Below are 16,835 nucleotides of genomic sequence, written 5' to 3'. Positions count from 1 at the left end.
GTTTGGGTGGTGAAAATAGGCCGAGAATACACATTTTTGGAGTGCATGGTGGGCGGGGGGGAGGGGAGAAAAGCCAGCGCATCATGTCCCAGAAAACTTATTAGCTTATCCATGCACAAAAGGGTAAATTTCAACTAACAAATTCACATTACAAACGAACTTAAGCAAGTAAATACACTCCCTCATGCACTCAAACAACTACCTAATAATTTTAAGCCTAGAAAACAAGGAAAAAATAACAGTCAGTGGAGAAAATGGAGTCGTGGCTCCGAATATACTAGGCAGCTCTGCTTGCTTCTTGAGATGCTGCAGTTCGCACTGCTGACGTCCACTGCTGCTGATCACCGACTCAGTGGGGAGATGCGGGGATTGTAGAACTGCTAGAGACTGTAGCCACTAAGACAGTGTCTTGCTTCTCTGCACTACTCAAGACGTTCTCCTTCCGTGACAGCTCTACACCCAGCCACGCCAGCCTCAAAGTGAATACATGATCACCGGAAGTAGGCATTGACTAACTTAACTGCTAGACAGGCATGGCAGAGGAACGATAATTACATTAAAAATCTCGCCCAGTGAAACACTAATGTCGAACATAAGAGCAGTAGCTTATGAAGCAGTGACGAATGTTAATTCTAAAAAACAGCTACAGGCTGAGTGTTGTCACAGGATGGTTAGCTGCCTAAGCTAAATTTTCTGGGATTTCCCACTGCATTTGTAGGCTTGCACAATTATACAATGTTACGAGTTCCCATAATAATACAGTGTCACGAACTGGCATAATAACAGTCTCGCTAATCCGTGACAGGTTGTATTAGGTTTCCCTATTATCTCCGCTGATTCTGTTAGCACTTTTGTTTGTCTATTATTCAACTCATCAGTGTCATATTAAGCATTATTTATAGCCTGAAATATATTCGTTATTTCCAGCTGAAAGGCTTCTTTGTTTTCGTTTACTTGTATTGGTCATATATTTTTGTTTAATCATCTTCTTTCTTTCACTTCTGAAATTGAATCTGGCTGTGCAACCCATTATTCTATGGTCACTCCCTACTTTTACATTGTTGATATCTGTGACATTTGTGATCGTGTTATTCTTATGCTATAGTGAAGTCGATATCATTCTTTATTTCTCCATTTGGACTTCTCCAGGTCCATTTTCTTGCTGTTCTTTTGGGAAAGAATGTGTTCATTATTCTCATGTTATACATTTCAGCAAAATTTACCACCATTTATCCACTTTCATTCCTTTCTCCAGCGCCAAATTTTCCCATACATGCATCTCCAATTTTTTTTATTTGCCAACTTTTGCATTGAAGGCTCCCATGATTATAGTATATGTGGTCTTTTCTTCTTTCATAAAATGGAAGATGTCGTCATAGAATGTTTATTTCATCATCTGAGCTTTGAGAAGTTGGTGGATATATGAGTACTTACAACACTTTCAAGGTTTTTGCACAAATTACACTCCATGCTGTTCTGTCAGATGCACTGCTGAATTTGACAATGTTGTCTGCGAGATTTTTGTTAATTAGAAATCCTACACCACTATCTCTTTCATTTTGCCTTTCTGTGTAGTAAATTCGTTGGTTGCTGCCTTCATGCTGAATTACTTTTTCTTCGTTTCTGTGAATCTCACTTAAACCTACAATATCCCAACTAATGTTTTCCAATTCAGTCATTAAGTTATCAAAAATGTATCTTCTGTGTGGCTTTTTACATTGTATGTAAAGATCTTCATGGACTTTAGTTTGTTTAATATACAAGAGTCTAATATGCCGACACAGTGGTTACTCACTTTTGGGGGCACACTGCCCGTAAGCACGGAGGAAGTGGGGTTGGACCTTTAGTAGACGATGATCGAGCAGGAACGCCTGCCAAATCATTTGCAATAGAATTAATGTTTGGTTGGGAGGACTGTGGCAAATAATCTCACCTCCCTGCCACATAGTTTCTGGTGAGATGTAATTTTTTTACCCACCTTATTCAGTACATTCGGTGGAGCCTTATATATCTATAGGGGATCCCATAATCCGTGCCATCCAAAACGGTACTTCGTATATGTACAAGGCTTTCCCCTATTCTCCACCCAGGGACGCACCAGGTTGAACTGGGATCCTGCCCCTGGATATATATATATATATATATATATATATATATATATATATATATATATATATATATATATATATATATATATATATAATTATTTGTTATATGCAGTTTCTATAAATCATCAGTTAATCTTAATTATATTCTTAGGGACTAACCCTAATATTTACAAGTGAGTTTCTCCTTCTTGCCAGCACCACTCACCCGGCCAGCTCCGCTCTGACGTTTGTAAGAGTGTAGTTCAACGTACCGAAAAACCTGCAGTTTAAAATTGAACCAGCACATAATGGCTATGCCACGTTGGGTACACCGCTTCCCGTCCAATCAGCGAAGTTAAGCAACGTTGGGTCTGGTTAGTACTTGGATGGGTGACCGCCTGGGAACACCAGATGCTGTTGGCATAACGTTCTCCCTACGTGTCGAGTGGGGTTGGTGGAGGATTAGTGCCCCTCCCTGTAAAACAATTAACTCTAAGCCCTTGGCCACCCCGTTTGGGATACATGGCGTCTGGCATTGAATGAATGAATTGAATGAAACATGGAAATTAGGAAATTCCGCCTTCTTGGAATTTTAGTAATTTCTTTTGGAATTCTAAAAATTGTAATGTACACATCGAACATTCGCCGTAAAAAGTTAAACTTGTTAGAGCTGCTTAGAGTTTTGTATGAGTCTCCTTCGATTTCCATAGAGGACAGGTAGACAACCTTACTGACAAAATATTTTCATATACATATATATATATATATACAGTATATATATATATATATATATATATATATATATATATATATATATATATATATATATATATATATATATAGAGAGAGAGAGAGAGAGAGAGAGAGAGAGAGAGAGAGAGAGAGAGAGAGAGAGATAAGGACCGAGTGTTTGACTTTGTCCTGTGACCCTGACTTTAGACTGATGTTCTCAAAATAGAATTGCTTCATTCTTGTCCAGTCCACAATTTTTCTGCTAAATTTGGTCCAAATTGGATTACAATTATTTGAACTAACCTTATCCTCTGGCACTGACCTTTGACTTACTGTTCTCAAATTTTGATTTTCCTTGACCTTGGATGACTCATTTAATAAACCAGTTGAATTAAAACTGAACAATACGGTCGAATATTTGATTTTATCCCGTTGGCTGGACCTTTCATAAGTTTTTTCTAAAACTCGAATCCTGTCTTTCCTGTCCTAATTAGGCCTATAAAGTTTTCACATTTTCTTGTCTAAATCGGATAAAAACTGATTTAAGTTGACCTTCCTATGTTAACTTGATCGGATGAAAACACACACACACACACACACACACACACACACACACACACACACACACACACACACACACACACACACACACACACACACACACACACACACATACATACACACACACACACATACATACATACATACACACACACACACTGCTAGTAAAATGTTACAGCCTTAACACAATATGAGCGAGGTTTAATAAGGTTACAGAGTTGCATAATTTAGGTTATTTGTTCAGCAACAAGTCTTTGCGCATAACCCCTGACAACGATGAAGCCTTCCCTTTTAATACCAGTAACCATAAAATAACTGCATTCAGCCTTTTTTTTTCTTTTTTTCCTGGAGGGGTTAGACAGAGCTTTCATTAACCCCACTGCTATCACGGTGCTCTCCTAAGTATAATAAAACCGTTCAGTAAGAGAAAAAATAGTTTACCAACACATAATCTTAGTTAAGGCTCAGCATTACACGCAGTAGTCCTTCCAACATTATTACACCTTCTTCATCTCAACCAAATGTCTTTCTTGCCAATGCAAATGTCTTAACTCATTTAACTTAATAGAATCTGGCATTCAAAATTTCGTCTTTGGTAGACTAAATTGTAAAGGAAAACTATGTACAGTAGATGCAACAGGCCGCCGGAGATTCGAATGCCACTACGGTTAGTGACTTATCAGCAAATCCCTCACACATCCCCCTTTAGTTACATTCTGCCACTCCATAAATCTCTTTGTTTGGCCGACAGTGACTATGTTCCCGTGAGTGCTGGGGCCGGTCGCTGGCTGGTATATATGGTGCAGGCATACATACTCCTATATCCCATTATATTCCAGGGTTGCTCTGTGTAGGGTGGTGCTGAAAGGCTACATAGCTTAACACCCTCCGGCTATCAGATCACAGACGCTGAACTCATTGATCTGAATTATTAGGTGTTCCCCCTGTATTAACAATTGATAAGGCCTAATTAACTCTAGTTTAGAGGACCCAGGTCCCAAGTGGTTATAGAAACTTAATGACATTAGTGTTTAAAGAAACGGGAAGATTTGTCAGTATATAACCCATTGCATCCCTGAGATGACGTGTGTAGGGTTTTGCTGGAAGGATAATTACCGTACCGCCCTCCGCCTATCAGATCATTGTTGCAAAGCTCAAAGGTCTGAACTCAAGGGTTGCTCGCTTTATTAACCTCTGAAAATGCCCTTTTCCGTCCATTCGACTGGGTCTGGGTCCCAGTGGAATATCTGTCTATGTATCTGTCTACCTATGTATCAATCTATCACCTGTATTTATCTGTCCGTCCATATATATATCTGTCATTGGTGAGATTAATATATATATATATATATATATATATATATATATTGCCAGAAGCCTCAATCCCGTTCGGGGTGGCCACAAACAAATCGCCTCCACGACGCCCTGTCCCCCGCCATTTCACTGCCCCGCTCCCAACTCACACCCCCCTCTCTCATATACCTCTCCACCCCATCCCTCCATCTCATCCTCGGCCTCCCCCTCCCTCTCCCCCCCTCCACCTCACTCACATACACTCTCTTCGTCAGTCTTTCATCCTCCATCCTCTCCACATGGCCAAACCACCTCAGTGTATTCCTCCTAACGCTTCTTATCATATATATATATATATATATATATATATATATATATATATATATATATATATATATATATATATGGATATATATATATATATATATATATATATATATATATATATATATATATATATATATATATACCTCTGTGGTACAGTGGTACAGTGTGCGTTTCGCACGCTGGTGAACGCGGGTTCGCCTCCCGCCAGAGTTGTAAAAACTTTGGGAAGCGTTCACCAAGCCACTTGCTACCTTGGCGGACACAAGGGGTGCTGTGGTTGAACCAGTGTCGCATACTAGTATGCTTTCACCCAGTCGGCTTAAGGCGGGCCGATTACACTTGGTTCACAGACTTACACACACATCCAAAGCCACTACAATCACACTCACAAGCACTTCTCACCCTACATACAGTCTCTACCAGACAGCCTAAGCCACTGGGTAGAGATACATTGGCCGTATCGTCCTTGTTTCGGTAGGGATAAGCCGGTCCTGCAGTGGACATCAACGGCTGATGATGATATATATATATATATATATGTGTGTGTGTGTGTGTGTGCGCGAGCATTAATGTTTCTCTCCTTTATCAAGGATATATGAGAGAGGGGGGTGAGTTGGGAGCAGGGCAGTGAAATGGCGGGGGACAGGGCGACGTGGAGGCGATTTGTTTGTGGCCACCCCGAACGGGATTGAGGGTCTGGCAATAGATAGATACATAGACAGTTAGACCAAGGATAAGCAAAGTGAACGGTAATTTCGAGCCTTTGATTTATTACCGTTTTGAAACTTGAGTTATCTTTGTTACTTGTAAATTATGAGGCACAGTGTCATAAATTTTTGATGTGTCAGAATGTTGTGAGTCAGCAAGATCAAGAATAGTTATCGACTGGAAGCAAAGTGTATGGGAAGGTGAAGGATAGGGAAGAAGGTAGAAGAATCGCAGGAAGGGAGGTAATGTCGGAGGAATAGAGTTAGTTATCGTTGCCACCACCAGGGCTTTCCCAGTGGTCCAATTTCTGTGGAATATTTCCTCGGCATATTTTGTTTATTTCTAGTTATCCTTTTTATTTGCATCCGGTTACATACAACTGCTTATATTTTTTGACACTACTTCATTTGATTTCTCGTATTTCTTTACGGTCCTCGTTGTTCTCCCATTTACCATATATCCTCTGCTACAAAGTTTCCCGTTGTTCATTGCTATTCATTTTCCCTCTGTCACAGAGCTTCTTCGTCAGTTTCCTTTTTCATGACTGTCCATCATTTCTGTATCTCCGTGCTTCTTCCTCTGCTTCCTCTTCCCCAGTTCCTTCAAGCTATGCATATTTAATGAAAGGACGGGAAGTTCTCACACCCACACAGTTCCTTCAACCTGTTTCGTCACCATTTGCATTCAAGATGCTCTCCATCCGAAGGTTTTTCGCCCAGAGTTTTTCCCTCCCATCCTTTCTTTTATCATTTCTACCTTCTTTATTTTTGTGTCATTCTTTTTTGGTTTGTTTTCTCAAGTCCACGCGTTTCTTTGTATTTTTCTTTGTTCTTTGTAAGTTTATTCCTGTCCCTACAACTTGGTTTCTTTTTTTTCCCCTATAGATCTGATTCCTATTTGATCCTCCCTCTTACTACACACTCGCCCTGCTCGCCATAAAACCTTTCCTTTCTCACATTCACCCTTTCCTTCAGTCTTTCTTCCACATTCCTTTTCTCTTGCATTTTTACTTTCCCAGATTCCCACTTCACCTTTATTTTTTTCTCTTCTTATCCAACTCCCTTTCCAATCTTTGTGTCATTCGGTATTTTTATGTGCTTTGTGTACTGGCTTCTCATCAACTCAAAGAGTTCTGATACAATTCGAACCAGTCTTGGTAGTAGGGGCAATGGTTAAACAATGATGAAGAGATTCGATTTCGAGAAAAATCGGCTCGAAGTCAAGATCATAAAACAAAGGGATATGATGGACCCATATTTTGATTGTTGAGCGCGAGTATAGCAGTCCCTGAGTGCTCCTTCTTGTAAAACTTTCGCACGCGATGCAAGAGCATGTTTTGTTTTGCTCGAGGCGCGCGCGCGCGCGTGCTTGCGTGTGTGCGTGCGTGCGTGCGTGCGTGCGTGTGTGTGTGTGTGTGTGTGTGTGTGTGTGTGTGTGTGTGTGTGTGTGTGTGTGTGTGTGTGTGAACAAGGTAACTCAAAAATGTTTTCAACATATTTTAACCAAACTTGACATAGGAGCTGTAGCCGAGGGGTTAATTGTTGTTTTTGATTACAATAGGTCACAGGGCTAGGTCAAAGTTTGATTTATTAAGGTCAACTTCAGCAATTTTTATCCAATTTATATCGAACTTACTTAGAGGAAGGTTATTAGTAAATCAAGAATGAAGGGCTTCGATTTTGAAAATAAAGGTTAAGGTCGCAGGAAGTGTCAACATTTGGCCAGTGTGTCAGTGAATGAGGAAAATAACTTGAAAGAATTTCATCTGATTTGAATCACACTTGGTGGAAGGGCTAAAATTAATAGGACAAAGATGAAGATCTGGCAAAGTCATTTTAAACGGATTTTACCGATTTAGATCAAACTTTTTGGAATACTTCCAGGTAAGGCGAGGATAAAAGGATTCGATTTTGAGATCAATCAGTCATACGTCAGTCACAGGGAGGCTAAGGTCAAGGTCACAGGGATAGGTCAACTCAAATAATTTTGATCCATTTTGAACCAAACTTAGTGGAAGTGTTAAGGATCAGGAAAAATTAATTGGTTTTATTATGAAAGCAGTCGGTAGAGTGATAAGCTTACTGGGCAGTGGCAAATATCCGGCACTTGGAGCACGTAGTAGTTGCAGACGTTGTCCTCGATGGGTGCGCCTTCTTGTTTCTCGTATTTTCGCCCTTCATTCTTTTCTTCACCATTTCTTCTTGTTTTCTCATTGTTTCTCTTCCCAGCACCTCTTCTACGTTTTCCCCAAAGGCAACTGCTCTCCCCAGCTATCCCCAGCACAGGTGCCCCAACTCATCACAGTTTTCGTCATTTCTACCTCTGTCTCACACTGCTTCCTCCTCCCATTACGTTAATGCATACAGTTCTCTTGTTTCCCCTCGATGTCCTCCTTCCATTCCGTCTCGTATCCGTCCACGCGCCGTCCTTGGCCATACCGTTACTAACGGCCATAAAAGGGAGTGTGTCCGGCAGGGACCTCACAGCAGGTAGCCTAGTCGGTCAGCCACCCGCTCTAATCAGTCTCGTGCCGCTGTTGTGACTCCCTCCCTCGGTGGTGATGTTTGTAGGGTTACGAATGAGTCATGATTCTTTACGTATTGTTCAACATGGTAAACATTCTGTACGGATGGTAAACTAACCCATTTAGTTTGAACACATCACTGTACTGAGGTGTTATTCTCTCTCTCTCTCTCTCTCTCTCTCTCTCAACGCTAACTATATCACTGACCACCTCAGTGTACTGATCTCTCTCTCTCTCTCTCTCTCTCTCTCTCTCAACGCTAACTATATCACTGACCACCTCAGTGTACTGATCTCTCTCTCTCTCTCTCTCTCTCTCTCTCTCTCTCTCAACACTAACTATATCACTGAACACCTCAGTAACACCTCAGAGTACTGAGGTGTTATTCTCTCTCTCTCTCTCTCTCTCTCTCTCTCTATGTATATATATATATATATATATATATATATATATATATATCTCTCTCTCTCTCTCTCTCTCTCTCTCTCTCTCTCTCTATATATATATATATATATATATATATATATATATCACTCCTCTACCATAAGACCCGCCGACAAGTAAAAAACACCCCCACTAATACCAGTACACCAGTCGTGTATGAAACAGCCCTAGCATTTATGCAGTATAGATGGTGGGTGTTAGCGCCGAAGTGGTGACATGTGGAGTTGAAGTATGTAGGAGGACTACTGGGCCACTAGGGTGCCAAGCCTATGCCCGGAAGTCGGACTTAAAAAAGCTAAAGTGCACGTCGAGTAAAGTAAGTGACATTTTTTTATAACAGTGCAAAGAGAAGTAAATGGATGGAAATACAAAATTTGCACATTCAAGTAGAGACCCAAATAGAATCCGTGACATGCATTTCTCATCTAGTGTGCTCAGTTACTTAACCTTAGCAGCAGTAAAGCTGAACAAGAAAGCGCGGCAGCAAAATTAATCAGCAATAGTGATAGTTGACTCAAGTTACTGGAAGCTGGAAATGATCCATTCAAACTGATGAGTTATCTGAATGTTTAATATCTGATACTACTAGACGTTTATATTCAACCAGAGACACCTTTAGCAGTGCGGAGGTTAATGTTGACTATTTATAACTTCTCTTGGTCGAAGAATCGCTCTAAATATGAATGAAATCGTCTGCATATAGCAAGAACCCCCCCCCCCCGCCACACAAAAATTTGCCGCTGGATAAAAGGGTCTAACACTAAGCAAAATAGAACTTAAGTTAAAGAAAGTGCAGTAGAAAAATTAATCAACCACTGGTGCTATCAAACAGGATACCAGTAGCCGGAACTGTAAGATTTTTATTATGCGTGTGTGTGTGTGTGTCGTAAGACTGACACACACACACACACACACACACACACACACACACACACACACACACACACACACACACACATCTTTCCGAAATCACCTGTTCGAACTTGACCAACCCCAAATAGAGGGCACTTTCGGATTATTGACAGTGCAAGTTTGGACTCCGATCTCAGCACCACGGAGTCCCTGTGGCAGCACAAATTACGGGCCTCACTGTGTGCCACAAACTTTTCACCTTCACTTGTACATGTTTTTCAGTAGTTTTTATTACCATCCTTAGCGATATTATATTTTACTCTGCTCTGATTAGTATTTTCCTCACGTCTAATATTTGATATTTTGCAATCAAGATAGAATGATTGCATCCCAAAACGGTGCCTCATTAAATAGGTCTACTTTAGCACTGTTATTATTTTTCCTAAATAAAATTTGTTTTACAGGAAGATCTAGAAACGTGGAGAAAAAAACTACAGTCTGTTCCTTGTCCTTTCCATTAAAAACATATTTTGGATACGGCGGAAAAATCAGTTGTAGTTACCTCGTTTAACCTCATCCTTGGACTAGACCTCGAGTAACGGTGCCAGCACTTACTAATCAGTACTAAAATCAGTTAAAACTTTGCCTTTTATGAATAGACGGTGCAACAGCTGAGTAACTCAATGTCTAAATTCCATCATCATTCGTTTCCATCAGTCAGCAATAACGTATCATACATTCATAAAAGAAAAAAAATATCACTGCTGCTGCCGTGTTACATTTTGAAAAGAGGAAGGAATGGTTTCAAGCACTGTCTGTCTCGCTGTAGAGATTTGTTTCACAGAAAGAAACAATTTAAGCCATTTGCTTGAAGCTGTATTTTCTTGAAATGTTCAGATGCACCGAAATATAAACACATTGCTCATAATTTCATCAAACCTGTGGGTGGTGGTACTTCTTATATCGCACTTACGGTGTGGCACGAGTGGAAGAACGAGAAGTGAAGAGTGCTGTGGGAGGAAGAGTGCTGGTAGGAGTGAAGGACTTATGCCTGTAGTCTTGAAACTGAGGGCAGGGGTTACCCTTCCTGCTCCCCGCTCGAGGTGGAAGCTCACGCATACAGTCTTTGGAGAACCTGAACCGTAGGAAAAATTCGGTATGAGACGGCTTCAAAGGAGTTCATGCGGTCAGTAATAACCCTACGAATATGTCTTGGCTGGTCATACCGATTTTGACCACATTTCTGCCCCAAATGCTTGTTTTTGTCATTCTTCCCACCCAAAACTCTGAAATCCCACTCCCCAAGACGCGGGGGAAGGGGGCTTTATTTGAAAACCAATCAGGAACACTGAATATAAAAGCCAAATTCGTTCAAATCACACCTAAATACATCAGAAAAATGTATCGCCAAGTGAAAACAAAATAGTACGGACTTGCAAAAGCTCAACGAAAGCTAACATAAGATTTCATAATTCAAACTAACTGGCTGTGCACCAGTCGTCTGTTTAGGTAGTACTCGGCCTTTCTTTACTGTAAGAATTATTTCAAGTACTAATCAAACTAATTATAAAAGCATCATGCACCATATCTGATAAACAGCTTGGTAGAAATATTGAGAAATAAAAAGGAAGTGGATACAGTAGCTCATATTTGTTTTCGTCATAAATTAACCATCTCCAGAGAAACGGTGAAGTCTTTTAAAACTATAAAAATGTTAAACGCTTATTTTTTTCTTTACGGGATGTTTTTACTATTAAATTAAAATTTCCATCACAAACGCCATAGGACCCTTCAAATTCTACATAGTTTTCTTTACATAAGGCTGCTATAATATGACGAAGGGGCATGCGAAGAGGTGCTATGAGACTCCCCGTGAATTCCAGTGCTACACTGTGGTAATCCTCTCCCATTCACTGGGGAACACTTTCCTTTTCGTGCGTTAACCCACCGCATCTCATTGACGTATATATACGTCCACTCGTTTTGTAACTGTCAGTTCAGACGATGTATATAAACGTACATCAATTGCAAGGTCCCTAATTTGCACAATTTTCAATTTTTGAGCATAATTTTTTGTACGTATACACGGGACACCTTCCTCTACAAGATGCCAGGCAGGGACAATGCCTTACCCCACATGACCTCCCCCCCCACACGCCATTGTCTCAGCAAGTCACCTGTTACCAGTGACCTGGCCATTAAAGACATGTCGTGCCACGGTACAAAATTCAGGGCCAGAGTGATTCCCCAATTAATGGCAATGTGGAGGAGAAAGTTTATGTAGCATTAGAGGAAGAAACAGTCAGAAATGATGATCAGGTAATGTTGCCAAAAAAGGTCAGGTATGTTGATGTGTTTGGTGAATGAAACAATGCTTATATTGCCTATATTACTGTGTGAAAACCAATATACTTTCGTACTACATATAAATTTGTACCAAATAAATAAATAAATAAATACTGTTTATGAGTGGTGTGAAATAGTTACCCTCCCATAGTACTCGTTTTCTTTGGAGCCACCCTGATAGAGAAACCCAGTAAGGTAAGAGGTACTTCTACCTGTATCGAGTATTTTAAACCTCAGGTGAGCGATTTCTTTATGAATTTTCGATGTTTCTCACCAAAAGCGGAGGTTTGAGCCAAAATTTTTTTTTTCCAAAATTGGTCGGGATTGGGGGGAGTCAGTGGCGGAAAATCGGTCGGGATGGGACGGGTTAAGACTACCAAAAGATGTGGATAGGGCAAGGTGAACACCTACCCACAGTTTAAGACTACGGCCGTTAAAGTCGGGAGGGTGGGTGTGCAGCAGTTGTTATATTTCGTTTAGACATCAAAAAGTTCCACAGCACGTTTTGGATGCTTTCGCTAATCAGACAGTGAGCAAAACAATATTAGGTTTGGTAAAAACAGATCAGGAAAATTTGCTGTATGTTCAGGTATTAATAGCATCCAAAAGGCGTTGTGGCACGTATCGGATTTACAGCAGAATTCAACACAAACTTCGAATGATCACACTGAAAAACCTGCACTACTGTTGGATACATATCATAGAATGTAATATGGAATTAATGACAATCGTTTTAAGCTCTTGTAAGATCGAGTAATCAAAAGAATGCTAAAAACAAAGATGAATGCATTTCTGAAGATAAATGTTCTGAACATTTTTTATGACATAGAATTAGGTTATGTCGTCGGTACAACGTGCTTTTTATGGAGTTGATGGAGTTTTCTTGCTTGCTGTCCATATCCATTTAGACATCTAATAATCTAGTAGTCTATAGGACCCGTTCGGTATGACTGCCGTGTACTGTATGGAAGTTCGAGTTTTTCACCAGGTGGGTGGATATTTTTCGATCACAAAATGTTTCCAGGGGCATATACATGGCAGTGTAGATCCTTCCACCTCAGAAATTATAACAGAGAAATGGCTGTTCATATCATCTATGTTTTTCTCAGCCTACTAGAGTTTCAGAGTATAAGGATGACCCCTAGCGTACAGAAGTTATAATGGACCTGGAGAGATGATCCTGGAGTGAATTTCTTTCCTCTTCCTTTCCAAATCCTCACTATCATCACATAGCACCACAGTCAAGTCATACACAGACAGGTCACGTCCCGGCATAGGACACTGTGAAGAGGCAATAACTTAGCCTGGCCGGATACTCCTAACGGCGTCAATGGACTGTGGATGTGTGAGCTGGTTGTAGGAGATATCAGCACACTGGAGAGGATGAAAGTGGCTCTCCTGGTAGTAGCAGACTCCGTCATACTGGAGGGGGTGTAAGTGCCATGGCTCCTTAATGTGTTATTGTAAGTCAGATTTCCCAAAGTGTTTCACTGATAGTACCCACAGGGATTATCAGTTGTACTGGCAACACCTTCAGTATGATAATGCCTTAATTAGAATTTTATTCAGGCTACATCTGAAATGAAGGAGATAAACATCATTCCTCTCTCACTGTGAATGGGAGGTCCATCCAAATATAAAATGAAATCTGTAGTCCACAGCACAGTAGCTAAATCCTCATCATGAGGATTAAAGGATTAAAACGATACTTCCAGTTATGACATGCGAACGTATTACACAGATCAAGATGCAGGCATCCTAACTTGAAATCATAGGTCATGTGAGAGCTAGATCATTCGCTAATGTTTTTATTTTAGCTTTCCAGCAATGTGCATAGGTCTGTTGCAGCCTGAATAATATGAGAGATAACCCAGTCATGATTACCGACTTCGTGTTTCCGGGCTATTCTTAGCAAAATGTTGGGATATTTTAACAAAAGCCTCCTAAGTCACACCTATTACTGTTCCACAAGCTTCTTAACAAAGTGCGTGGGTCTGCTGTAGCTTCGATGATTTTAATGTTTTGACACTGCCCAATGACCTTGACCTTTAACTGATTTTTCTGAAAATTGAACATGATAGTTCTTCTCTCACTTTTAAACATTCCACGACTTTTTGTCTAAATCAGATGAAAATTTTATAAGTTAAACATGATAGGTCAATGTTTGACCTCGACCTGTGATCTTCACCTTTGATGTATTGATCAGAAAAACAATATGCTAACCCTATTGTCGTCTGTCTACCTCTCCACCAGATACGGATAAAATCGCATAAAAATTATTTGAGTTATTTTGTTTACACACACACACACACACACACACACGTCGAGCAAAAAGTAACTCCCATTCTCGTTTCAAGATAGCGTTTGCAACGAGGAGCAAACAGAGAGTGCCACACCTATGCCTACCATTAAGTCTAACAATCGAATATATTTTGACCTTGCTTTGTGAAGCTTACTTTCAACTAGCTGCTCTCAAATTCCAATTACTTCCTCGTAGCCTGGTCCTTAATACTTTCAGAAAATTTGCTCCAAATCAGATTTATAACGAATAGCTGATCGTACACTGTGCTCTTGACCTTTGACCTTTTACTGTGAATTTTAATATTGTTCTCAAAGTTGATTCCCTTTCTCCTTGTCTTACCTGGTTTCTGAACTTGGTGGAAAGGTTATGGGAAGGGTAAGAACAAAGGGATTCAATTTTCAGAATTTTTTTTTTTTTTTTAAATGCAAGGAACAAGGAACCAGAGACAAGTAGCCCACAAACCATTCCTTCCAAGAAAAAACAAGGACAATACAACAGAGAGCCAAAGTCAAGATACGTTCGTTTCGAGATGCCTGGACACACTGTGTTTGAAAGACTGGAGATCATAGGAAGTAGCAAATACAGAGGGAGACAGTTCCAAAGTTGACCTGTTGCATAAGTGATTGATAGAAAAGGGATGAGAGCTTGTTGCTAAACGGGTGCTATTTGACCATCACAGAGGTGGAGGGATGCAAGCAGACAATTCAGAGGAGCAGTGACCATTGAAGTAACAATAGAAAAGAGATAAAGATGCAACAGTGCGGCGAAGAGTCAAAGGTTGAAGGGGGCCAGTAAGAGGAGGAGAGTTAATGAGACGAAAAGCCTTTGACTCCATGTTGCTTAGAGGAGCAGTATGTGGGGAGCCTCCCAACGCATCAGAGTTGTACCCTACACAGGGGCAAATAAAACCTGTGTATGAAGTCAACAACTGTGCAGGGGTAAAGAAGGTATGGAATTGGCTTAGCACACCTAATCTCTTGGACGCAGATTTTACAAGAAAGGTAATATGATGTTTCCAATATAAAGCTCGAGAGAATGACACCCCAAGTATGTTTAAGGATGATGCAGGATTGAGCTGGATATTATCAAATATTAGTGGGTATTTCTGAGGAAGATTTTGTCGGGTTGGTAGGTGTAAGAACTGAGTCTCTGGTGCATTAAAAACAACAAGATTACTTTTACCCCAGTCATAGATAAGAGCCAAGTCAGACATTAGGTGTACTATAGCCTCATCCCTTTTTGTTGAAGTAACTGCTGAAATGGACTTTGTGGGAACCGAATGGAAAGGTGAAGAGTGGAAGCATCAGTGTAAGAGTGGATAAGGTTAGATGTACACCTTAGAAGGTCACTGATGAATGAAAGGAAGAAAGTTGTGATAGGACAGAGCCCTGAGGAACACCACTGTTGTTAGATCCAGGAGAAGAATGGTGGCCGTCTACAACAGCAGCTATAGAACGAACAGAAACGAGGCTAGAGATGAAGACACAGATAGAAGGATAGAAACCGCAAGAGGGCAATTTGCAAATTAAAGATTTATGCCAGGCTCGATCGAAAGCCATTGAGATGTCAGGTGCAGTAGCAAAGCTTTTGCCAAAGTCCCGAAAGGAGGATGACCAGGAGTCTGAAAGGTAGGTGACAAGATCGCCAATGGAGCATGCCTGACGAAACCCATACAGATAATCAGAAAGGTTGTGACAGGGAAGGTGCTTCAAAATGTTTCAGTTAAGAATAGACTCGAAAACTTTTGACACACAGGATGTTAAAGCAATTGGGCGATATCACACTGGTCTATAGCCAAAATGCTTCCGAGACAGAAATGGTCTAACTTTTTAATTTTGGGTCACTGAGAACGATAATTATGCTTTAAATGTCTGATTGGCTCTGATTTTTAAGATATTGTATTCTACTCTCTCAGTATCTATGACCATTGACTTTTCAGCAGCTTAGGATAATATCTGATCATGGTTCTTCTTTCAAACCACAAATGATCGAAACGGGCAGATATTTGACTACGCAGCTATGTGACTAGATGTATAGATAAATATCTTACTGAGTTTGGACAGTTTTAGTTGTTTTGCCAAAATATACATGATGGAACCTGAAAGTGTTGGTGTGGCACTGTATCAAATTCTGAGACGTCACTTGTGATTCAGTCATAATATGGTTATATCACTGAACATTCTGCCGTATACAAACCCCGTAAATCATATGGTGTCATTCTCATTTGTATATTTTACTGTTTGATTTTGCAAAGGGACATACTTCTGTTTAACTAAAGTGAGCAGTGATGCCTCATACTTGTGTGAACAAAGCAAATATTTTTTTTCTATATTTGTGGCGAAGTGACATTCGCTTCACAAAAACACAGTAGATAGTAACAGCAATTGCTACTTCTGTATGGAGCCCCCAGTTGGGAAAGATTTCTCAGAAAAGAAAGAATGGACTGTACAGTATCTAAACACTCCATCAGCTATTCGCCCAATACCCCATGGGGATGGTCTGCCTGTTCCTGAATCAACAGAATCAATCTCATTTGAATGAGACGACCAAGAGAGGATTTACAAAACGTCTAGTTCTGGACCATCAACGTCGCATGACCAAGATTTTGTTCCATCCTCTTCCACTGAACCACACCTCATAACAACGTGAACTAAATGAT

The 16,835-nt window shown here is 40.3% G+C and overlaps 1 pseudogene; it reads left to right on the top strand.

Moving 5' to 3' along the window:
• Window positions 1-2,391: 2,391 nt before the first annotated feature.
• LOC145399171 (5S ribosomal RNA) lies at window positions 2,392-2,510 on the top strand (annotated as a pseudogene).
• The last annotated feature ends 14,325 nt before the right edge of the window (window positions 2,511-16,835 follow it).

The sequence above is a fragment of the Coenobita brevimanus genome, chromosome 47, assembly GCF_032717465.1.
Source record: "Coenobita brevimanus isolate Jiangsu-jjx chromosome 47, ASM3271746v2, whole genome shotgun sequence".
In the NCBI taxonomy this organism is placed as follows: Eukaryota; Metazoa; Arthropoda; class Malacostraca; order Decapoda; family Coenobitidae; genus Coenobita; species Coenobita brevimanus.
Note: the sequence above shows the minus strand (reverse complement) of the source record. Positions and strands in the feature narration are given on the sequence as shown.